This window comes from Mauremys reevesii, linkage group 1 (assembly GCF_016161935.1).
Source record: "Mauremys reevesii isolate NIE-2019 linkage group 1, ASM1616193v1, whole genome shotgun sequence".
NCBI lineage: Eukaryota > Metazoa > Chordata > Testudines > Geoemydidae > Mauremys > Mauremys reevesii.
In genome coordinates, this window is record NC_052623.1 from 151,017,242 (window position 1) to 151,043,788 (window position 26,547).

General features: G+C 39.9%; 1 protein-coding gene across 24 annotated transcripts in view; it reads right to left on the reverse strand.

The window, feature by feature from the left end:
• DMD (dystrophin) overlaps positions 1-26,547 on the reverse strand; it is a 2,035,724-nt gene that overhangs the window by 759,697 nt on the left and 1,249,480 nt on the right. The window lies entirely within an intron of this gene.

A 26,547-nucleotide genomic window follows, 5' to 3' on the forward strand; every position in this document is an offset into this window, starting at 1 on the left:
GCACAAGAATTAATGTTTGCAGTGTTGTAACAATGTTGGTCTCAGGATAATAAACACACAAGGTAAGGGACAAGCTTTCGAGTTTCGTAATCTGATGTATTTAAAACCCTACTGGAAATTTAGCTTACAAACGACAGATATTACAGTGGTATGTATAGAGAACTGCCTGGAAAAAAAAATCATTGACCTAGTCAGTTCAGTAATTGTAATTTTTGGTCATTATATGGATACCTACATGGAGCCCTGTGGTAGAGCAGAGTCCCATTGAAAACAGTTGGGCTCCACCTAGGATCTGGTGTCCACTCACACAGAGTTCAGTGCAGGATTATGGCCTGTGTTTTAATATATTCTAGAGTATATTCTCATGTTTTCTGTAGCTCAACTGAAATAAGCATTCAAAAACCAAGTTGGAGCACACCAAAAATTGCAGATAAAAATAGCTACATAATGGATTGAAAAGAAGGTTGTTGAGTGGTGGTGGGTTTTTTTTAAATTGTAATTACAGATCTCAAAACTACTGATTACTCCTAGATTTTTTTTTAGTATAATATATATATACAGCCCAACACACACACACTTTATAGAGCTCCATTTGATCTGGATGATTATATAGCTTCCAGAGACATTTTGTATCTTTCATATAGGGAATTCTGCTATAACCAGTAAGATCTTTCAAACTGGTGGAATTTTTGAAGGGCATATACTATGTAATGTTTGTGTACAGACAGAACACACATGATTCTGTTATGTAGTGTAAAGACTTTATTGGCATTAGTTTACAATCATGCAGGTATCCCAAACAAACACCAATAAAATGTTTATACCACACCACACGGAGTTCCACAAGTTAGAACAAGAATATCATCTTCATATATATGCAGTGTGTTCTTTTTTACATCTGTTTAAATCTAAATAGCCATCGAGCTTGCTGGAGAGGGAAAAACTGAAATTATTTTTTTTAATGACTGCCCTGAACAAACATCCCGATGTCAGGCCTCTGATGTAGCTCCCAGTAACTTTAAAGGGGCTTGTTCATGCACATACAAGAACAAAATTTGTCTCCCCAAAAGGGAAGACTCCCTCCCCAACCATTTTTTGGCCAACTAATTCCCTAATTTCCAGGACCTCCTGGAAATAAATAAGTATGGTGAATAGTCCAACATTTTTTGGTACATTAGCAGATGCAGTGCTTTGTAATTTGCAATTTTAAAATGAAAATGAGTTTTAAAACTTTGGGATGACAAAGTTGCCTAATTATTTTCTTTTTATTAACCCAGGTTTAAGTGCCATTTATGCTGATTGCAACTTTAAAGACAATACTAAGTATGTTGGCACTTAAATACCTATTAAAAGTTTAGAAAGACTTTTTCTCATAACATGTTAATTTAATGCTTTATTAGCTCACTTCATTTAAGGTTACCAAGAACAGAAATGATTTGAATAAAGTGTTGATCTAATTCTACTCCGTGATGGGACTTTATTTCTGCCTAGGAGGCAAAATCAGATGTTTGAATTTGTCAATAAAAGGAGAACACAGCGGTTGTATTCAAACTTCAAGACCTGGAGAATCTATTTTATGGAACAGAGTTTCAGAAAGCTGGAAAATTATCACAATGTGATCTCCCGCAACTGTGATATCACACTATATTCAACACAGTCATATATGGGCACAACAGCAAGATCCAAAGTTCACAATGAAATGTCAGATTATCACATTGTAAGTATTTTGTGGATTTCAGTTACTTCACCCAACAAATATTATTAAAGTAATTAGAGTACTGTCAATTTCCCTTTCTTCTCTTCATCTCCTCTGCTAGCTGTACAACGGTAGGGGAAGCTTAGCAGTTCCTATTCTCTCCACTGTCTAGCTGGGAGTGCAGTGCCACAGCTGAGATCTCCTTGCTGTGCTCATTCATATGTATCCAGTTACACAGTGTGATGGGGTGGATTGGCCCCACACTGGAGCAGAAGGGGTTAAAGCAGTGCTTTTAGCAGCTGAAGCCACGCCCCCTCGACCCCACTGGGCATGCGCCAACTGCTGCAGTAATATAAAAGGGAGCAGCATAGTTCAGTCTGGGTGGACTGCCAAGGAGAAAGGAGAGACTCCAGCCCAGGAGCTGTTACAGCCCTTACCTACAGAAGCCAAAAAGCCTGAGACCCGGACCAGAGGCCTGCCTCCATCAGAACCCCAGGGAGCATCCAGTGCCGAGGAGCCTGGAGGCCCTGATACTCTATGGACCGCTGCTGCAGGCAAGCCGGTAGGAAGTGACCCAGGGAGGGTGAGGGAGTGGTACTTCCCACCCTCATGAGGTCGGTGTATTTCAATGGGATTCCCTGCTGATCCAGTGGCGCACCATTCTGCCTCTGTTAGGACCCTGGGTAGGGGCCCAGTGGAGTCAGGTGGACCCGGGCCTCCCTACCGGGGACACCATCCCCCTGGTGACAGCCCCCAGGTACTGGCCACTAGGCCACACTACCCTACAATTGAGGGTGGCTGTATTGACTCCAGACACTAGGCCACACTCTCTGGCAGTGAAGGGGAGTCCTATGCACTCTGCCTATTTGGCTGCACTTCCCTGCAGACAAGGAGAGTCCTATGGACTCTGGCCATTGGGTTACATGACCCCGAGGTGGGGTGTAACCCCCTTGGCTTCACCAGGGGCCTATCATGGCCTTGCCCCACCCCCAGGGTGATGGGGTGTACCGGCCCTGTGACACATGGGCATGGTCCTTTGAGCATTATTCTGTCTAGCTGGGACTCAAGAAGCGCTACGGAACCTGAGAGAAAATCATGCAAAAGCCTTGAATTGCCAACACTGCACAAGAACCACAAGTTTAATAAAATGTATATACTATGTTGTTGTAACAGGCTTCACATTGAGATGGGCCTGAACCAACCACCCATGTCTCAACTAACTACTGGAGCAACTTACCAAGGGTTGCGGTAGATTCTCAGTCACCGGCAATTTTTAAATCAAGATGATCTGCTGTAGTTCAAACTGGAATGAATTCAGGGAAGATTTACAGCCTGTGTTATGTAGGAGTTCAGACTAGAATATCACAAAGTTCCCTTCTGGCCTTATAATCTATGAATCCATGAATCTTTGAAGTGGGGAGAGCGACGTGAGAGCTTGAGGTTTGGGTACAATTCTAGCTTCATAGCTTGAGATAGAGAACTCTCTAAATTGTATTTCAACTTGAACAGGAAAAAAAAAGAAAGGATAAGGCCTATTTGCACAAGAAAATTGCATCAATTTAAATAAACTGGTTTAGAAATCGATTTAAATAGGGCACACCCCTTGTGTGGACAATCTTGTTTTGATTAAAGAGTGCCTTGTATTGATAGCTTAAATTGATTTAAACTAAATTGTTACAAGGCTCTCTTAAACCAAAATAAGATTTTCCACACAAGGGGCTGCTCCAATTTAACTAAGTTCATTCAGTTTTCTCATGTACACAATAGTTAATAGACTGTGTCATGATTGGCAATGTAGTGTGGCAACAGTGATGCTAAAAGGCTTACCGCTATTTTCACTTCAATGGAAGCATGGCTGCACTGGAAATTAGCCATCTCTACACTGAAACAACGTGCTACTGTTATGCTGGAAGATAGTAATGGCTGCCATCAAGTGGGTCTTTGATATATAGAGGATGGAAGTACAAGTACCTTTCTTGCAGACTGAATGGAAGCAGCAATAAATGCCCTTTTTCATAGGAATAGTTGAAAACCATAAAAGGCTACTGCCAAAGGCACTAGGCTGCATGGTGAAGCTAAGCAGAAATAAGCCATGATGTCTGAGGGGTTTCCCAGGGATTGATTGCAAACATATGGCCTAGGGAATTGACTGGAGCTGTTTTTGTCTGTGGGTGTGAGAAGCAGAAAGCCAGTGACAAAGGGGAAAAGCAATCATAAGTGTAGCCTTGGGAGAAAGCCAAGAGACAAAGCTTATTTTGGATACTGTACTTGCTGGACAGGCAGACATGGATTTCTGAGCAAGGAAATTGCCACCTACTGTTTGTTTTTACTGTGTTCAGAGAAACAGGACTATGTGTATATTCTTTGTAAATAAATAGGATTACAACAAAGATCGAATTGACTAATTGTATTCATTTATCCTCCCGATGGAAATAATTCTGTTAGGCCCAAATATTGGCTAACCATCTCGGCCAGAAGAGGCAACAGTATAATATACTAGAGCTTTTTTTTAAAAAAAAATGAAAACAAAATTATAAAGTTTCTGTAAACTTTCCTTTTTGATGGGGAAAAAATGAAAATTTTAGTTTTTTTTCTGGTGAGGAAAATAGACCTGTTTTATTGTTTGCCCCATTTTTTCACTGAAAAAAGATTTTGTGTTATATAAAGAAGTGAGAGAAAGTAAGTTTTTTCCTATATCAAAATAAAATGAAATTGTTTTGAACATTTTCATTGAAAACTGAAAATTTCAAAAGAAGTCAAAATTTTCTAATTGGTATTGGGTACCAATACTATGGGAGAATACCCCTTAGGCTATACAGCCTCTACACCGTAAGTCTGGTTGGAGTAAGCACAAGACAAGCTTCCTTCACCACCAACTTTATAGAGGTCAAACATTTGTACCCCCCCATCTCTGTCTCCTGCTCAGGGTAGTCTGCATGAAATCTAAAAACAAATTTAAAACCACATGGATGGTAATAAGAATAGAGAGTAAAACTAAAAAGTGGCATGCTTGCCAGGGGTGCTGGAACAATTTGTATAGTGAGGGTGCTGAGAGCCATTGAACCAAACTGCAAACCCTGTATATAATGGAAACCACTTCAACCCAGGGGAGCCCCTACTTCCAGCACCTATGATGCATACCGTATCAAATCATTCACGTTTCAAAAGCTACCCTACACAAGCAAAATCTCTGTGGATACAATCAAGATGTAAAAGTTCCCTCAAGCGTCCTTTCCTGACCCTATGGTAGAGCCAGAGGACCCTCCCCCACGCCCCTTGGTTTCAGGTGTCTTGAGTTATTCCTTCCTCTCTCTCTAGGATCCAAGTCCTCTATAGCTTGTCAACCCCTTTGATGTTAAAAGTGTGACAGTGTTAAAAGTGTGACTGATTTATTATCAAATCAGTCATGCAAGCCCAGGGTACATTAGCATTTGAACAATTGTGTGACCACAGATTACTTCTGAGGAAGTGGGATAATCTTTTCCCTAACCTCTTTTATGTTCAATTTTTTTATTTGATATTGTGTAGAACACTGTTTCCCTGCTGTAAAGAGGTGGGATTTTTATTTTCATCCGTATAGTATCTTATTTCTTTAAGGCTTGTTAAAATATATCCGCATAATAGCTGTTTCTCAGCACACAATTCTCCTCTCCTCACAATTATTCTCAAGATGATTCTCTGATTTTTGAGAAAAATGAGAACACAAAAACTTCCATACTGGGTCAGACCAATAGTCCATCTAGCCCACTATCTTGTCTCGGACTAGGGTTGCCCACTTTCTACTTGCAAGAAACCGAACACCTCTGCCCCGCCCCTTCTCTGAGGCCCCACCCCCACTCACTCCATCCCCCTGTTGCTCATTCTCCCCACCCTCACTCACTTGCTCATTTTCACGGGATTGGCTCAGGGGGTTGGGGTGTGGAATGGGGTGAAGGCTCCAGCTGTGGGTGTGGGCTCTGGGGTGAAAGAGGGGGCTCTGGGATGGGGGATGGATCTGAGGGGTGCAAAGTATGGGAGGAGGCTCTGGGCTGAGGCAGGGGGTAGGGGTGTGGGAGGGGTACATGCTCCAGGCTGGGGGTGCAGGTTCCATGGTGGGGCTAAAAATGAGAGGTTCATGGTGTAGGAGGGGCCTCCAGGCTGGGGCATGGGGTTGGGGTCCAGCTGGGGGTATGGGCTCTGATGTGGGGCTGGAGCTGAGGGGTTTGGCATGCAGGAGGGGGCTCTGGGTGGGGCAGGGGGTTGGGGCATGGGGAGGTGGTGTGCAGGCTCTGGCTGGGGATGCGGGCTCTGGGGTGGGGCTGGGGATGAGGAGTTTGGGGTGCAGTAGGGTGATCCAGGCTGAAACAGAGGTTTGGAGAGCAGGAGGGGGATCAGGGCTGGGGCAGGGGGTGAGGGCTTGGGCTGGGGTGTGGGCTCTGGGGTAGGGATTGGGATGCAGGGTTTGGGGTCAGGAGAGTGCTCCAGGCTGGGATTGAGCGGTTTGGAGGCAGATCAGGCCTGGGGCAGGAGGTTGGAGCATAAGAAGAGGGTCAGGGGTGCAGGCACCAGGCAGCGTTTACCTCAAGCAGGTCCCGGAAGCAGTGGCATGTCCCCCCTCCGGCTTCTATGCAGAGGCGCGGCCAAGCATGGTCATGGGAACCAGTCAATGGGAGCTGTAGAGCCGGCACTTGGGGCAGGAACTTGCTCACAGCCCTTGGCTGCCCCTATGCATAGGAGCTGGAGGGGGGATCTGCCACTGCTTCCAGGAGCCGTGCGGAGCCACAGCAGGCAGGGAGCCTGCCTTAACCCCACTGCGCCACCAACAGGGCTTTAAACTGCCCAGTCAGCGGTGCTGACTGAAGCCGCCAGGGTCCCTTTTCGACCGGGCATTCCGGTGAAATACTGGACACCTGGCAACCCTATCTCTGACAACGGCCAGTACCAGAGGTTCAGGGGAAATATACAGAACAGGGTGATTTTGGAGAGAGACACCCGTCTTCTCTTCCCTTCACAGCTTCTGGTAGTCAAAGGTGTATGGTTGCCCTGAGCATGGGGTTACATCCCTGACCATCTTGGCTAATAGGCAAATAGCCACCTATCCTCCACGAAATTATCTAGTTCTTTTTTTAATGCAGTTATACTTTTAGCCAGCACAACATCTCAGGTGAATGAGTTCCACTGCTTAATTGTGCGCTCTGTGAAAAAATATTTCCTCTTGTTTGTATCCTCCTCTTGCTGTGTATTAATTTCATTGGGTGATCTCTGATTTTTGCATTGTGGGAATGGGTAAATAACACTTCTGTATTCGCTTTCCCCAGATCATTCATAATTGTATAAGACCTCTATCATACTCCCCTCCCCCAGTGTTCTTCTCTAAGTTGAAGTCCTAATCATCATTTCAGCCTCTCCTCTTTTGGTATGTTATTTAACTATTTCTCAGTTAAAGTGTTACCTTGAAACCTGTTATTTAATAAGATACAGCTCTCATTTTTCATTAGTTCCCTTTTACCTTTATTTTTGTGTTATATCAAATAGGAACTATTACAGAAAAGCTTGGTTTGTCTCTCACATACACAAGTAAATGTCAGCTTATAAAAACAGGGATATACATGTCACCATAATTCTCTCTGTCTGAGTCTGCTTTGTATCAAATACATAATAGACTTTGAACACCACTAAAGAGCAGCAAAAATGACTAATGTGGAGAAGGCAGACATGAGACAAGTAGAACAGAAGCATTAAACCCAAAGGGATGCTGGGAAGACACCTCACCTTTGATTTTGAATTATGCTTATGCAAAACAAACACCAGCATTACTTCCCAGCAAGCCATTAGCTAATTGCTATTTGTTGTCACAGTTTGAAGTTCCTGTAATACTCAAAAGTGTAAAGTAAACAGTAAGTAGCAGAATGGATGAAACCTCTGCATCATACTTAAATGGAGGTGAGCAGGAAAGTGATTTTGGTGAGCAGGAAAGTGACTTTGGTTCAGTTAAGTAGCACTCTCATATCTGGATGTTACCTCTGATGAATGGAAACGATAGTCACTTGAAAGCACCTCCAGTTGAGAGACAAATATTCTGATCATCTACCTTTGCAATTATATTTTTGCAGAGCAGTGCCATGCACAGCTGTAGCAGCAGGGCAGATTCTGATAGGTATTCAATATTTTAAAGGCACTTTATTGTATTTTAACACATAATTTAGACTTTGAGAAGGGAGAAAGAGAGCAAGCAACTACACCAGGGCTTGCAGTTTTGGAGGCCCTGCTTTATTAGCACACTTTCCTAGGGTACACCCAAGCACCTTCCACATTCAGTGGCCCTCTAGGCCCCTGAACCTTAAAAGACAAAAAGCGACAAGTGCCATTAAACCTTTTTGTCAGTGACATAAGGCTCAATTCTCCACTGCAGCTGAATAAAGCTCAGGCACTAAACTGAACCTGCAGAATGTCACCTTTTAGTTACACTGCTTCCAGAAGACCTTCCTAGACACAATTCCACCCCTCTCCAGCCCCCCTTTTGCCTCTGACACCTCCTCTCCCTGTGTAAGTTGGGCAGCAGATCTGTAACAGGGCAGGTAATGGATGGCACAACAGGTGTACTAGCTTTACAAAAGCTTCAGATTTCCTTTATGCTGGGGGTATTTTTCAGGGAGAATCTCCAGCTGGTATAAATTCACTGTGTGCCACGTAAGCCATGCAAAGTGAATCTGATTCATAATCATTATCTTATTACTTCACTTTACAACAATTGTCACTTTGTTATTTACTAATATTCCACAGTAGTTAGCTTTAGCATTGTAATTGTCATAGAAGTTAAAGTCCATTTGGTTTTCTCTCTTCCCAGTATACCTTAACTGACTGCTTCAAGGGCAATGCATTCAGAAAAGAATGATAGATTAAATGGCATTTTTAACCTCTAGCATGAATCTAATTAACAACCTTAACCGAAGAAGGTAAAACCCAGCTGTGAAGATGTTTGAATTACTTTTTCATACTTTCATACAATTATCTACCTTTACATTAATATAACATTAAGGTGTCAGTTTTAAATACCTAAAATAGAAAATGCAAAAAATAATAGAAGTTAATGGAAGGGGTGTACCCTATCTGACACCAGAATTTGTCCCATTGTATCTTTGCAACAGTAACTAGTAACAGACACTGATCCTCCACTCTGTTATATCACAACTCAAGTTAACTTTAGTGGTGTCACACTACCATAAAACCTAACTGCAACAGAATGGAGAATGAAGCTCAGGACTTGCAATGTGATTGATCTGAAGTACCTAGAACTTTCACTTTTGCATTTCCTGACTTTTTAATATTTTAAATTGTAACCTTAAAATATTAATATAAGATTTCATGTCTAACTCATTCTTGTAAAAAAATGGAAATTATATATTAATGTCCACACTAATTTCACGGCACATTTTCACTGTAGCATAATCTGATTTACACAATTCTAAATCTCTAGCAAGAACAAGGTTAAAACTCCACTTTCAGTATAAAACTAACATTAATATTAACTATGTTTTCCCATAGTTCATTAGAGTTACATTAACATAGTGGAAACTCCATAATGTCCATGTGCTAAGATTCTATGCCTTTTGTGTATGATAAGCTACCCTGCAGGTTAGTCCTCAATGAGAACTAGCCATACATAAATTCTCAACTTATTCAATTCAGCTATTTTTGAATTACGGATGAGCAAAAAATCTCTAAATATTTTTACATCTGAAGAGGTACCTATGGGTCTAACAAAATTAAGATATATGCCTGAGTCACATATTTCAGTTATAGAATTTTGTCGGCCAATTACAGAAATATTGGCCAACCAGGGAGTTCATACCTCATCCAAAATGAGGGTTGTTTTCATCCATAGTACTCTATCTTTCTTCCCCCCCCCCCACACATTATTAATATTTTGTTCTTTATTATATTAAAGCATTAGCTTTTAGGAGCCCAAGTCATGGACCAGGACCCAATTAGGACTAGGCACAGTCCTACAGATAGTTAAAAATAGAGAGTGGAGGGAGAATGTGCATTTTTGTTCATGGTTTCTAAACAAGTCATCTTTTGGTTGAGAACAAAAATTGAAGATTTCTTTAAAAAAAAGAAAAGAGCTCCCCCCCCCCGAAAGTTATAAACACATGGGGGAAAAGAACATGGAAGTATATTTCTCTTCTGCTACATGTAGTTTATACTACTTTGCAAATGATCTTACTGCACATTAAGTGTTGAGGGCCATTGTCTGGCTTGTTGGAAAAGGTGTGTGCCCCTTTAAGGGCTAGAGAGGCAGGGAGTTACTTTCGACTGCAGCAGCAGACTAAGGCATGGGAGATGAGAAGGGGAGGGGGGAGGCGGCGGCGGCGACATCGAAAACCCCCCGCTTTTCCTGACAGCCAGGATCTCTTCATCACCAAACATTTTTAAGAAACAGGATAAATATAAAAAAAAATATAAAAATATAAACATTTTTAAATAATAAAAAAACTAAACAACAGGTCTACACAAACAGCAATGGAGCATAGCAGTCTGGGGGGATTTTTCAAAAAAGCTCTCAGAGAGCAGCTGAAAAAGCAGCAAGAGGTTTCTGGAGAGAGGAGCTTTATGCTGGGTGCAAGACACTCTTCACGCGCCGCGCCATCTCCCTCTCAGGGAGGGGGACCCATGCCCTCCATGGCATGGCAGCGTGGGGTCCTGGTCTGCAGAAATGAGTGAAAAAAAAATTATTATTATTTAAAAAATAAAACCTGTTTTTTTTTTAAAAAACGGAAGTGGGGGGAAAACTTGGTTTATGATCAGGCTCTCTTAAAATCAATGATACACAAATTCGACTTATTAAGGTCGAATCCACAAATTCGACTTAAGTAGATTCGAAATAGTCCTGTAGTGTAGACAAGCCCTAAGCAAGCATGGGGATGCTGATCCATCCCCCCGCCCCCAGGTGACCAGAAGTGGGAGGCTATATAGGTACATGCCGGTGCCAGAAAAACCCTCTTTTACCTGGACCAGACAGAGACGCCCCCACCCTCCCACCCAAGGGAGTGGTGATATCAGGTTTTGTCAGTACCCTCTATGGGCCTTGTTCTAGTCACTCATTTCTCAGGGGGCTGTGAAGGAGATATTCTTTAAAGGAGAGGAAATGGTGGGGGGGCAGGTTGGGGCTCCTATGACTGGTATGGCAGGGAGCCACTCCCCCCCACCTTATAGTCCTCCTATAACCCACATTCAAGGAGAAGGGGATAGTGAGGTCCCAGCACCGGGTTGGCTGAGTACCATCATGGGCAAGGGGTAGGGCTGACAGAACCCCCAGGGGTATATATTGACATGATTATGTAATCATGAGCACTATACAGTTTTATCTGCAGGGCACTCCCAGACATTTAAGAATGAAGTTAGGCTGATTATACCACATCCAGTGTCTCCTGTCCTTCTTCCAGCTTAGCCAAACAATGTTATCTCTAAACAATGGACCTTATTATAAAGATCATTCACAGGCTGGTCCCGGGCTCTGAGCTCTAATCCTGGCTCTGAAATTTACTTCCTCTGTGGTACTGAACAAAACACTGCTTCTGTCTTCCTGTCTGTAAAACAGGGATCATAACACTCTTCTACTTCCCAATGCTATTGTGAGTAAATTAATATTTTTAAAGAACTTGGCAAATGGAAAGTGCTAAGTATTTTTACTGATATTTTACTTTTCATTTCCACCAGCGTATATTACAAATATTCTCACAATTGTTAAATGCAATATCTTTCTTTTCACACTTTCACTGTTTACCAGTTTCCCCCTGTAGATTGGTAGGGCAAGAGAACAGTTTGGCAACTGTACTCACAAGTCAATTCTGCTTGGATAGCCTTGGCAATGATAAAATCAGCTGTTGATTAAGATTAAAGTAGTTTTGGCTATCTGCAGCTGATCTGGTCTGAATTTCTGCTACAACAGTTTCAGCCCATAATTGGTTTGGGATGTGATCATGCTTAATACCCACTAGTAAAACTAAGAGAAAAAAATCATATTAGTAACTAATAGCTTGAACAAGCAAATTATCTTTGTAATGGGATTTTGTCTTTTCACTCTACTAGTTTCCCTGAAAGGAGAAAACAGATTCAATGACAAAGAGCATGAAGAAAAATTACCAAGATTAAACAGTCACTCTTTTAAAAGAATACCTGCTATTTTAATGAATGATCTGCTTCAAGGAGGACCTTCTTTTTACTTCACTGAGCTACAAAGATCACCTTAAGGGATCTTATAGGGGTTAAATGTTTGCAATATTTTTGGACCTATATTTTACATAGATTCATTATGAACATCTGTCCATTTGTTTTTTCCCATTTGGATGAAGGGATACATTTTGGGGAGCCGGTTAAGAGATCATATGTTGCTCTGCTAGATGCACTTGATAATTCTCAAACACATTTTGTGCCAATAGGAAGAAAACAATCCTCAGTTTCCTCCATGTGCATTTTTCTACTATATGAAGAATTAAAAAAGGAACATGACAACAATGAATGCCTGAAGTGTAAGGGCATCAAAGACTAAAAGAGTTGCCTGGCAACCAGCATGAGGAATGAGAGAGAGCTCATGTCTGCAGAAGCAGCCATGAAAAGTGCCAGTGGTATGTGTACCATTTCTGGTGTCTGAAAATGGGGAGGGTTGTTTGTTTCATGTAGGATTATATTTTTTATTATTACCCAACTGGATTCTATAACTTTTTTAACTGTTGGACTTTACACCAACTCGTAAGTGAATATACACACCATACCTATATCTTAAATAAACCTGCAATTTTGCCTTTGAGAAACAGAGAAGTTGACAAGTATTTGTCATATTGCCTAGGTTATTGATTAATAGGTCAGGGATAGCAAAGGCAAAACTGTTAATTTTTGTGCAGGGCCACACCATTTTTTTCAATATCTACAATGTACCTATTTTAAAAGCAAAGGCTGATTCTATCAATAAAAGCATTATTACAAAATAATTTGAGTAGGTCAAATGTCAGATTTAAAACTCTCAGAGAATATTAACATAAGAAAATATAACAACAAAAGTGTATGTGTACATTGTTCTGCCTAGGGTGACCAGATGCCCCGAATTTATAGGGACAGTCCTGATTTTTGGGTCTTTTTCTTATCTAGGCTCCTATTACCTCCCATCCCCTGTCCTGATTTTTTCACATTTGCTGTCTGGTCTCCCTATTTATGCCCACACAATTCTCCTTAAGCATTCTTTAACTAGACATTTGTGACTACTCTTCTAACTAAGGAACAATGGATCAGCCTAATAACATCTTGTAATCAGGTACAAATGGCCAGACATTTTGCAACTGATGGTGAATTCCTTGGGGGAATTCACCTTGGGGGAAAAAAAGACCTGATTTTTAATATTAATATACTTGGAAGAGAACAAGATAGGGTAGGCGGGGATAAATAAGAGTTTGTGTTATCTGTATCTGATCACCTGCAGTAGTACTAGAAGAAATTTATATACCATGGTCCTCTAAACAATGTTTGGACTATTTGGATATGACAGCATTGTCCAATTTTATATTTGTATGCACCAATGCAGACATAATTACACACACACACACACCCCATTTTACAAAACTAAAACATACATACTAGACTATATACCACATTCCATAGACATATATGCACGTAACAGTATTTAAAGAAGTTATGAATTCATGTAGAAGCAAGTATATGTTTGTCTCCCCGAGTAAGGTTGTATAAAACATTGCAGGTGTTCTCATGCTATAAAGAACAAATACGTATATTTGTTGAATTCGCAGAAAACTATCTTGCTTGCTGTGTCAAATGCAGTATTATCCACTGACCTCACTTGAGCTAACTTTACAGTTACACCTCTACCCCGATATAACACGACCCAATTAACACGAATTTGGATATAATGCGGTAAAGCAGTGCTCTGGGGCAGGGCGGAGGGGGCTGCGCACTCCGGCAGATCAAAGCAAGTTCGATATAACGCGGTTTCACCTATAACATGGTAAGATTTTTTGGCTCCCGAGGACAGTGTTATATTGGGGTAGAGGTGTACTACCAAGTCCTGAAGAGCACTATGCACCAGTAGGGCCAAAGGAATGTCTGTTAATGTGATTGGCAGCCAACTGCTTCAATCCACATTTTCTACCTGCTTCTGAAATGTTACACATCTCCTTAGCTGCCATCTCTTGTGTTGCACTGGCACTGCAGATTTTGTTACTGTTAATTTAGCCCCACAAGTAACAGTGAGCATTGGAATATCAGTGCTATCCTCACAGTGAGCCTGTTTAGGGGCATGCACACATACATCTGCAAGTCAGAAGTGTAGTTTGGGCTATGGCTGTTCATTCACCATTACCCCTTCTCAAGGGAAATAACTGCTTAGTTGTGAGAATATTACTGACATTTTCTCCAGCCATTTAAGACACAGGTCCAGGTTGATTTAGCATTGGTTTAGGCCAGCTTCTGTCAGTGTAGCAGCAAGCTTCTCAAGGAGTTGTTCCAGCAGAATGAGGTACCCGCACTCTCCACTCTATTATGGGGCCAACAGCTTGAAAGTTTAGCCCCAAACATGGGTGTTGTGACCAAGCCAGTCTAGGGTTTTGTTAATTCAGTGCATAGCCTGGGCACCTGCAATTACCAGGATTCCTGTCGTCCCTGGTTGAACCTACAGAGGATGGCAACAATGCAATCACTCCCATCCCCTCCCCGGGAGTTCAATAATCCTTGGAGATTAATTTGCATACCTCTACCCTATGCCAGTGCTGGTGAATCAAGCCCAGTGTTTGAAGTGTATTGATTTTGTTAAATTATATTTACTCTTTGTGTCCTTCTTCAAGTTATTTATAACAGCCTGGCAGTGTTTGCTGGGAAAAGATCAAGTGGGTTCTTCTGACTCACTGAGGTAAGTGATTTATTAACCTATCTAGATATAAAAGGTGGAGTTGTTCACTAAAGAGACAGGTGCTATAGAGTGTAGACTGAGCCATCTAGGTGCACAGTGATAGCAGGGGAAAAAAGGGCAAGGTTGGGTTGCCATGCCTACCTTGGCTGCATTTTCAGGCCCCTTGTCATTGGTGTAAGTTAGAGCAGTCACCAGGCTCCTCTAACACAGGGGGAATGATTCTGCCAAATCAGCAATGAGATCAGGGGAGATCAAAGGTAAGCTATACACCTCCTTTTGCCTACTAATTGTAGATCTGGACTCTGCTTTTTAGTCACTACTGAGAATATAGCCTGTAATTTGGACTGTTTGGACGCGTATACGCTGAACATACCACATCAATAACAAATAACCAGAATGAAAGGAATTACTTTGTGTATGGCCTCAGAGTTGCCAGCTGGTAAGACAGGTGCTTGCTTGCTTCCCCTCCTGGCCAGGGGAAATATTTCAAAAGACTATGTATTTGGCACAGAAAGCAGAAAAATTGGATAACATTAAGTAATAAATAATTTTTATTGTATTATCTAGCAGCCTTTTTTCTTTGTTATAAAAATAGGCTCATGTATGAGAAATGTCATACAATAGAGGGAATATTTTAATGCTCAACAGGCATCAATTTAAAATGTTGTTATTCTGTTACTTCTTGGTGTGGTATTTTTGTTTAAATGAGACTACAAAGGATTTAGTTGAGGAAGCATTACAACTACCATTGAAAAAACACCAAAGAATGTATTTTTATCCTTTCCAAGCAATATTACCTTAATTTCATCTTCAGAATTCAACTTTGCAATGGAACAAATTCTCTTCTTTTGAAGAGGGGAAGATAACTTGCAAATTTCAGCATGTGGTCAAGGCAGTGAAATGAATACTAGATATGTGCTTCCATTTTCCTATTTCTGGCTGTGCATAGGGCTTACAAAGTCATGTTTCTGCCACAGATTACCAGTGTTTATCCCATTCCTATGGCACATTTTACTTACACATTTTACTTTACCAAAAGACATTTTTCTAGATGCCACAGACAAATCTAGCTGCCACGTTACCTATGCCGCCATTCTCAATACACTCTCTAGCATTTACTAATAATGCCTTTTATGGATATTTTTTAAATCCAGGACTGAAGGGTTTTAGTAAACTTCAGTGTCTTCGTTTATTGCAAAAAACATGGGCAAAATGAGGAAAAATGCAAACCTCACATAGATCTTCTTTTATGTCACTTATAGTTGATAATCTATTATATGGTTCTAATGTCTAAAAAGGGGCCCCACAAAAATGTTGTTCTTTTGTCCAACACAAACCCTGTATACAATCTGAAAAGTATTATGTTTTGCAGAGAGAAGTGGTGAGGGCCCTAGGAATAATCCCCCCCCCCAATCTATAAAACACATTTTCTTATAAACAGAATCAATGTCTACATTGCTCATGGATTCCAAAGCCAGAAGGGATCATTGTGATCACCTAGTCTGATCTCCTGTATATCACAGGCCATAGAACTTCCCTCAAATCATTCCTACAGTATGTCTTTCAGAAAAAATATCCAATCTCGATTTAAAAATTGCCAGTGATGGAGAATCCACTGCAACCCTTGGTAAATTGCAATTGTATTTAATTATGCTCCCTGTTAAAAGTTTATGCCTTATTTCCAGTCTGAATTTGTTTAGCTTCAACTTCCAGGAATTAGATCATGTTAAACATTTCTCTGCTACATTGGAGAGCCCTTTATCAAATATTAATTTCCCATATAGGTACTTTAAAACTGTGACCAAGTCGCCCCTTAACCATTTCTTTGTTAAGCTAAGTAAATTGAGCTCCTTGAGTCGATCACTGTGACATGTTTCTAATCCTTTAATCATTCTTGTGGCTCTTCTCTGAACCCTCTCCAATTTATAAACATCCTTCTTGAATTTCAGGCACCAGAACTGGACACAGTATTCCAGAAGCAGTTGCCCCATTGCCAAATACAGAGATAAAATAGCCCCACTACTTCAACCTGAGATTCCTCTGTAAATGCATCCAGGAAGTGTGCTAGCCCTTTTAGCCACAGCATCTGGGAGCTCATGTTCAGCTGATTATCCATCGCCAACTCCAGATCTTTTTCAGTCATTGCTTCCCAAGATAGAGTCCCCCATTGTACATTCTTTCTAGATATATACATTTAGCAGTATCAAAACACATATTCTTTGCTTGCATCCAGTTTACCAAATGATTAAAATCACTCTATGCCAGTGACCTATCTTCTTCACTGTTTACCACTCCCCCAATTTCTGTGTCATCTGTAAACTTTGTCAGTGATGAGTTTGTTTTCTTCCAGGTAACTTATAAAAAAAGTCATATAGCATAGGGCCAAGAACTGATCCCTGTGGGACCCCACTGAAAACACACCCACTCAATGATTATTCTGTTTACAGTGACATTGAGACCTATCAGTTAGCCAGCTTTTAATTCATTTAATGTGTGCCATGCTAATTTGATATCAATCTAGTTTTTTAATCAAATAATTCGTGCTTAGCCTGACAAGTCCCTTAGCCCCTCAGTCAGCTGCTTACAACTCTCTCAAACATTTATGTCTCTACACTGAAAATGTGAGTAGGAAATTTATTCCTCGAAAAGAACAGAATGACTAAATCATAGGGGCTGACTTTATGGTTGCCAGATGTCTGGTTTTCTTCCGGAATACCCATTCGGAAAGGGACCCTGGAGGCTCCGGTCAGATGGATTGAGTTGGGGCAAGGCCTTGGAGAAGAGGTGGGGTAGGGGCGGGACCTCAGGGAAGGGCATGGTAGAGGGCAGGGCAAGGGTGTTAGGTTTTCTACAATCAGAAAGCTGGCAACCTTAGCTGACTCCAGGGGTGCTTCAGGGCTGGAGTACCCATGGAAAAAATAGTAAATGCTTAGCACCCACCAGCAGCCAAGCTTCCCCTCTCTTCCCAGCACCTCCCACCCACCGGCAGCCCTGCTAATTTACTCCTCCCTCTCCTTCCCAGTGCCTCCTGCACACCGCGGAACAGCTGTTCTGCGGTGTGCAGGAGATGCTGGGAGGGAAGGGGAAGAGCGGGGATGGGGCATGCTCAGGGTGGTGGCTTGGAGGAAGGGGCAGAGTCGGGGTGGGCTTGGGGTGGAGGAGGGTCAAGCACGCCCCTAGGTAGAGTGGAAGTCAGCACCTATGGCCTAAATGCAAAACCTTCTTCAACTTAATTTTCCCTCAAATTCTTCACACAAACACACACATGCATGTGCTCTCTCTTCCTCTCAGAGAGAGACTAACAAAGCTAATTATTTTATGGAGTGGGAAGGAAAAAACAGTGGTTAGAGTTATTTCTATTTTTAATTACTGACATTACAATAATGGGGCAAGACAAAAGAGAATTTTCTTTTTTTCTTTTAAACAAGGTTTCCAGTGCAGATTTGAGTTTCAATTTGGCCTATGCTACAAATCCTTGAATAACTCAGTGGACACAAATCTCATTTCAATTAAACTGGTTTTGCATTTTAAATTCATTGACTTAAATGAGGATACTCCTATTTTACACTCATGAGATATCAGAATCAAGTCAAAGTCTTTTTTTTAAGGAGGAGGAAGCAGTAAGGCATGTAGGGATATATTGATGGTAGGTAAAGGTCATCAGTTGAACAGTGTGAAAATCTTCTCTTATACTAGTGATGGGAACATCTGATGGTTGTTCTATAGTGTGATGTTGCATCCCATAAGGCTTCATGGAAATATGCTTATGAATGTATATATGACATAACTGGAATATGTTTTATGCTACATATACCATGTAATATATCTATGTAAAGGTTATGATCTACTGAATATATTCATCCTATTTGTATGCATGTCTCATTGTTGTATTTGAAGTTATGAATATTGGCTGTGTACTTGCTTGATTTCTAAGGAGCCTTAGTAAAGCATTTGGTCAGCTTCTTGAGAAAAGAATGTGCAAATTAAGTGACCAATCAAGAAACACTTAAAGGACAATGAATCTTAGAAGGCTCCAATCCACATAAGAAGTCTACCTGAGGACGTTCAAGGTAGCACAGGGATCGGCAACCTTTGGCACGTGGCCCATCAGGTTAAGCATCCTGGTGGGCCGGGCCAGTTTTTTTACCTGCCACATCCACAGGTTCAGCCGATCGCAGCTCCCACTGGCCACGGTTCATCACTGCAGGCCAACAGGGGCGGCAGGAAGCGGTGGCCAGCATGTCCCTCAGCCCGCACCGCTTCCCGCAGCCCCCACCGGCTGAACCTGTGGACGTAGCAGGTAAACAAACTGGCCCGGCCTGCCCGGAGGCTTACCCAGGTGGGCCGCATGCCAAAGGTTGCCGATCCCGGGATAGCATGTAAACAATGGCTGCTGCCTTTAAAAACCAAGTCATGCATGGACATGTGACTTGCCCATGTGACTCTAAAACTCCATCTTGGCGCTGGACTTTGCATAGGAGAGAGGAGGGGGTCTCCACCCACAAGAGAAAGTCTATTTAAACCCCTGGGAGACTCCTCCATTTGGTCTTTAGCTGGCTAAAGAGAGAGCCTCTCCATCCCCAAGGATACCTGAAGGAAGCTGGAACAAAGGACCATAACTACAGGGGGTGAGTGATTGCTGGATGCAGATTAGAAGGAGTCTAGTCTGTAAAATAAAGCTTACTGGAATTCCGCTAAGGGTGAGGTTTTTATCTATATTCAGTTTTCTTACTGTATTAGACTCATAATTGCGTATTTTATTTTATTTTACTTGGTAATTCACTTTGTTCTGTTTGTCACTACTTGGAACCACTTAAATCCTACTTTCTGTATTTAATAAAATCACTTTTTACTTATTAATTAACTCACAGTATATATTAATACCTGGGGGCAAACAGCTGTGCATATCTCTCTATCAGTGTTATAGAGGACAAACAATTTATGAGTTTACCCTGTATAAGCTTTATACAGGGTAAAATGGATTTATTTGAGGTTTGGACCTAAACACACCTCTTTCTAAGAATAATGGGTTTCTAAGGAACAGAGATCCCTAATACCTTAGTTAGAATTCAGTTTAAGAGCATCACAGAGGGAAATTTTCTAATAGTCTGAAGGATATGATGGGCTTAATCATAAATACCATACAACTGCTATGATTTAAAGCATTTTTTTTTTCTGAAACAAGCTTAAAACAAGACAGTGATCTCTCAACTCAAGCTGCTGGTTTAAAATCTATAGTATATTGTAAAGGGAATAAGCATGTAACATACAATTATAAAGGGACTCTTTATCCGTAACTAGCTGTAGAACACAAAAACAACGAGGAGTCTGCCTACATATCTTTGCAAGATATATCTGGGCAAGAGAAAAGAACCAAAATTCACATACATACAAAACAACTATGAAGAAAATCTTTGAACTTATCTGAACCATATTCTCTTAACAGTGTAGACAGGATTGTCCACGACCAGCTAACACATTGCTGAACACAACTTTCCCTGTCTACATTATGTGCAAAGTTCTGTTTAAAGGTTGATAGTTAATACATTTTAAAACACAACCTAAAATTTCCTACCAGAAAATGGAATTAAAGTATATATATAAATATATTATATGATATAAACTCCAGAAACTGGAATTCTGAAGGGAAAAAAAAGATATAAAGGGAGGGCAGAAAACAACCTGTCCTTACTCTAAGTTTGTTTAAGGGTTTATCCATCAGACACAGATGATTCTCTGTACACTCCCTTAACTCAGATGATCCTATTATTAAAGGCTATGGCCCAGATTCTCAAAGGTATTTAGGAACCTAACTCTCATTTACTTCAATGGGAATTAGATGCCTACATATCTTTGAGGATCTGGGCCACAGAAATAACCAAAATTCACATACACACAACACCACACAGCTGGAATTTGCTTCGTCCTAAATTTTCAAATGGAGGTGGTAGAAATTATAGATTTAGATTGTCCAAATTTTTCCTAAATATTGTCTCTTGGAGTCAGCTAAATTACGACCAAAATCCTCCTCTTCCTGATTCACTGTTAAGATCTGATCCAAAGCGCGCTGTAGCCAATCAGTGCCTTTATATGGACTTTAATTAGGGCCCAGTCCACAGCCCACAATGGGCAATTCTTTGAACTTATTAAAATGTATCTGTGTAGAAAATATATGTAGTTATGGATACATGTAAAGAAGTCTGTTGACAGACACAGGGAACATTTCCTCAGAGAACGTATATATTTCAGAATTAGGAAGTGTAGAATAATGACTAAGATTTTCTAAGACTTCATTATTACAGATTTAAAATACTATAAAAAAATCATATTTTTTCTTCCCTATATTGCCTTTCTCCCGGAAAGAAATAAAAGTGAGAAAGACCAGCAATACAAGTAAGGCTGAGCAAGCACTAGTGCCTGTGGGGTAATGCCTAATACTTAGCTGTAGACAATGTTATCTGAAAAATGATTCTGAATAAAAGTGTATATTGCATACAAAACATTCACATTAAAATAATTTGCTAACGAAAGAGAAATAAAAAGCTTAATTTTATTTCTGTTTGAATTATGATTTAGAGATAAAGATTTGTTCAGCCACTTTATTTATTTTTTGCATATGAGTCATCAAAACAGGAAATTTCATGATGTGTTAAAAGCTAAAATGTTTTATTAAAAGCTTTTTTGTACAAAAGAAGACTGTAATTATATCACTTTTTAGCACAACATGATGCCAAGTAGTAGGATTAAACCAGTTTAGAAGACAAGATTTATTTCTTTTAAGACTATGCAGGTTTCCTGCTATAATTAGGATCTCTACAAACTTTTTCAGTTTGGACCCCCTTTGGTCAATAATTATAATGATTATTTATCGTGGTGTCCAAAAGTTTGCTAAGTGCCTCCACAAATAGATACACAACGGGATTCCCACCCTGAACAACTTACAAGCTAATATTTGATATAGAATAATGAGGGTTAACAAAATGACATGGAGATGCTTCAGGGGATAAGGAGATCATCATCATCAGTAAAGTGCTATGCACAATGTGGTAAAGACTTTTTTTCGGGAAGTGGGGGCACATGGAAATGGAATAAGGTAATGTCTCAGTTGGCCAATTTCTTGTATGCTTTGCAAAAGAATGAGTCTTGAAGACAGACTTGCATGGGAAGAGAGTGGTGGCCTTGTGCACCACCCTCACTTATGATTTTTAGAAGTGTCTAATTTAAACTAAATTAAAATCAGTTTTGTGCTATATTTAAAGTTCTGAGACTCTTTCAAGACTGAGTTTTGCATTCTGAGGAGATGAAGTTAATGCAATTCTTTTCCTAATCAAGTCACAACAGCATCTTTGAGAACACGTCTATGGTAGAATCTCAAAAACCAGCAAGACACAATTACAGATTAGTAACATTGTAGATTCCAATGTCCTGTACATGGGGATAATGAGGGCTGTGTATTGCTTCTTTAGTACAACAGAGAAACACTTGATCTGTCCTCGAGTGCCACCATAAACTAGCACCAGGCCACTCACAAGCGAGTAGTGGAAATGGTGCTCTGGTTTCTCTTGTTGGTTCTCTGCTGTGAAGGTGACTCACAATGCTATACGGTGTAGCTCTATTTTGTTCACCACAGGAGCAAAAAGAAATCCAGAAGGTAGGGATGGGAGCCTTTAGAAAACCTGTTCTTAATAGCAACCATTTCCTTTCACTATTCTTGATGGCTATTAAGAAAATCATTATCTCTGTCTGCCCATGTGCTTCCAACAATGATGATTCCAGGAGCAGTGTGAGAATAAAACTAAAGATAACTGCTAAGATCCCTATTGCTAATTTTGGACATTATGCCTACCTCTAGCTCTGCTTCCTGCCACCCAGCAAAAGGAAAGAGCAGTAGCAGCACCACCCATAGCCTGTTATCAGTGGCTTTGTCGTATCACATGGTGACACCAAACAACAAAAGGGCATATGCTGCCTTTCCCAGCTCCACCGTCTACAGCACCAGCAGAACCTCACTGATCCACTTTTAAGAACAAACTCTGTAGACATTTTTCTGTACGAAGGTGGAACTAATAAAGATCCACTGAATTTCTAAAGTTTCCTGAGCAGTAATTTAAAGAAGAGTATTTCTGATTTGGTTATCATTTCATGTCCCAGAGTACTATGTTGTGCTTTATGTGGTAAATAGAAGAAGGCACCACCTAGCAGCTTTCAGAATCAAAGTCATGCAAATTTTGACCTGACCCTAACGTACAGCATAAAAGCCGCCAATGTTTTATCATGTGTACACTGAAGCATGGCTGTTTAAAACACTGCTAATGCAATATTTTAAGAGCTTCATCTGAAGTAATTATTTTATTTGAGTAAGATAATGTTTCCAAGCACACTTTATCCTTATTTGTTTGTATCCTTTTCAACAATATTTCTCAAGCATTACACTTATCCTGCATTCTAAAACATAACTGAATGAGAGAGACAAGTGTCTGTACTCAGTCTCACTTTATTAATAAAATCTGTTTATTTTATTTTAAATATGCCTCTGGAATCACCAAACACCCACACAGACTCATCAGTACTTTTTTTTAATTACTTTTTCTTTTAAGCAGCTTAAATATTTTAAAGTCAGCCTCTGGCTGTGTAGGTAAATAAATGAATCCAGCAAAATCCTTTACAGATAAGACGCTAGGCGGTACAATCAACTATCTTATTACTTTTTTGTGAGTGGCAGATTGTATTCTAAAGGAAGAGAGTCATTTCACATATGAGAAATAGAAAAAGGTAAGTCTAACATGCTGCTATTCTTTGTTGCAAATACTTTAGTGATAAAAATGACAGTTTAATATATTTCATAGTGCATTTATTCATGTGCTTATTTTGCAAGCAATAGACACAACTGTCAGCTTTTTGATACAGCTCAGTGGACAGTGACTTGGGCTAACATTTAGTGGTTTCCAGATGCTCAAGAAAAAAATAAAATAAAAAGAGATGCACATTGGCCCTTTAAATATAGATGCTCTAATGTGCAGTACTCAGACTTATTGTAGGTGCATGACTTTTTAAAAAGTGAATTAATATTATACAGTTTAAGGATTACTATGCAGGGGAAGGAGAGACAGACTTGTACAATATTTAAATGTGCAACTGGCTAAGGAAGTGAAAAGTGGGTTTAAACAGGGCTATTGCCATTAGGCAATGCAATAAAAAGTTTTGTATTTTTGTTAGTGTTGTGGGATATGCTCATTACTGATAACTTTGTGAGATGGTTTATTCCAGACATGACCAGTCTATCTTTCAGAAAGTGTTTTTATAAGCCAATAAAATTAAAATAAAATTTCCAAAGTACTAAGTACTGTGGTTACTATTACATGTAATTACTACTGGTAGCAATTTTTTAAATCTTAGTATTTGTGGAATTCCATGAAATAGCACAAATATTGCACTAAAGTCTAATCCCACAGCTTGGTAAACATGGATTCAAGACCAACAGTAAGGCAGAAGAGAAATTGTAGCATATTTGATGATTTTTCTTCTCTATACAGCTAGATTTGTCATTACAATTAATTTCTCTCTCTGCTCTGCTGGAGGGAGGACATAAGACCAGGCTTTAAATCAGGGAAATACAGAGGATTCCAACCAGTTTGAAACCCACTACAGCAAATATGACAAAAGCTGTAAAATACTAGTGGCAACTGACCAATTAAAAACTGTCATTTTACATGAAATGTATCTAGACTCAGAAGGATGAAGGTCAAACAAATCAAATTATCTTTCTTAATTTATCTCATATTTTATGTTCACCAATCACCCTAGTATCTGGGTATTTAGACCACTGCATAGCTAGTAGCAGAGTGACAATCCTAGGAGGTCAGGAAAGAGAAATCAACTGGAAAGCAAATTTTCTTTTCTCCTTCACAGCCACACCCATTATCTCGACAAATGAAATTCATTCATAGTTAAATCCACATAAAAGGAGGGTCCAGATCTACCATCAACTATTAAAAAATATAAAGATTAGTTACACTGTGGTCTGTCAAAAAAAGCATCTGTGAATATCAAGCTTGTTAGCCTTCTTTTCATCCCAAAGCATCATTATAGACAAGGGGAGCAGTACAGTGTCACCATTCATTTCCATGTTTTCCAGGGCTTAAGAAGATTCATGAAGTAGATTCTGGTCTCTCTGCTTCAGCCTGATAACCTAATTTTGTAAGCTACTGCTCCTACTTGTCTAGTTACCTCAAAAGGACCCTGCCAAGGGGCCCTTAATTTATATTTAGCTGATGGTAACATTAATAGGACTCAGTCTCCCGGCTGCAAAGTATGCACATGTGCCCCTCAATTATAGCATTGTTCTTGCATCTGTTGTGTTTTCTGTAATTTTCTCTAGCAAATATACCTAGTCTTTTAAGGCTCTCCCTCCCAGGTGGAAAATAGCCCGAGTCAAGTTGACAGTACTCGCATCCTGTTCCTCCCAGCCTTCATGCAGCAAATCAATTTGTGAATGTACTTAAAACACCATAATGAAATCAGCTCTCAATCTTCTTTTTGATAAGTTAAACATATTGAGCTCTTTAAGACTCTCACTGTAAGGCATTTTCTCCAGCCTTAGTAATTTTTGTTGCTCTTTTCTGCACACTTTTTAATTTTTCAATATCTTTTTTTAAAAAATGTGGACACCAGAACTACACAACATTCTAGTAGTGGTCTCACTGATGCCCTATCCAGGAGTGAAATCACCTCCCCACTCTTACTCACTATTCCCTTGTTTATACATTCAAGCATCGTATTAGCCATTTTTTGTCACAGCATTGCACTAGGAGCTTATGCTGAGTTGCTTGTCCGCTGACCCCTAAATCCTTTTCAGAGTCACTGTTTTCCAGGATTCAGTCCCTCATTCGGTAGTTAATGCCTGCATTCCTTGTTCCTAGATAGATAACCAATCTTCTCATGAAATAATTATAGGCCATCAGACAAGATCAGTATAGCCTCATCACAACAGAAAAAAAAATTACTTTACACACTCTATTTGTAATTGGTTGACTTGGTCATTAGCACATATTTTCCTCAAGATACTAACAAGCTTTATCAAACCGGTGTTCTAACAGCATTACAAATCAAGTTTCCTAGCACTACAGAATTTGTTTAAAACTTACAGAAAGAAAGGGAGGAAGGGAGATTTTCATAGCAGTAAGGACACTCTGAGCCCCTGTCTTTTAAAAGTTATTTGGTTGATAAAAGAACAGCATATTTGTATTCAGTATTAATACTTATTTCTCTGTGGAAAAGGGGGTCTTTACACATACACACACACACACACACTCTGTACCCAGTACTTCATGCCATATTACCTTTGAGAAATTTGTTCAAACAGATGTTTTGGCTTCACATTAACGTTACATATTCATTGGAGTAATTCCCTTGAGCCTATCTACTATAATTTCCATGATGTCCTGAATTTCTGTTTCATAAAGAAAAAGACGGGCTTCAAGAACCTGTATGAAGACAACTTGCTTTTGCTCATCTCAGTCTTCAGACTGAATGACCCACTGAAGGTCGAATTGTACATTTCTCACAAGTCCAAACAAACATGGAGGGAACACGAGCCATAACTTTAATAACTGCATTCTCCTTAACTTCCATCATGAATGCAGAGCTGTCAATGTAAATGTCAAATAAAATGTGCTATTTTCAGTATTCAAATGCCATGAAGATGGGAGGAAATATTTTAATTGCTCAATTTGTTTTTCTGTTAATTCATGTTTTCTTAAGGAAATAAAAGTTTCTTTTACCAATACTAATGATTTCAGTCAGAAATGTCTTTTACCTCAATGTATTCATTATTCTTTTATCAAAATAACGTCCTGTGCACCTTAAAAACATATTACCTTAATCTATGTTACATTAAAAAAATAACCAATTATACTAAATAAAATCTACTATTTTTCATGTATAGCGGAATATGGCA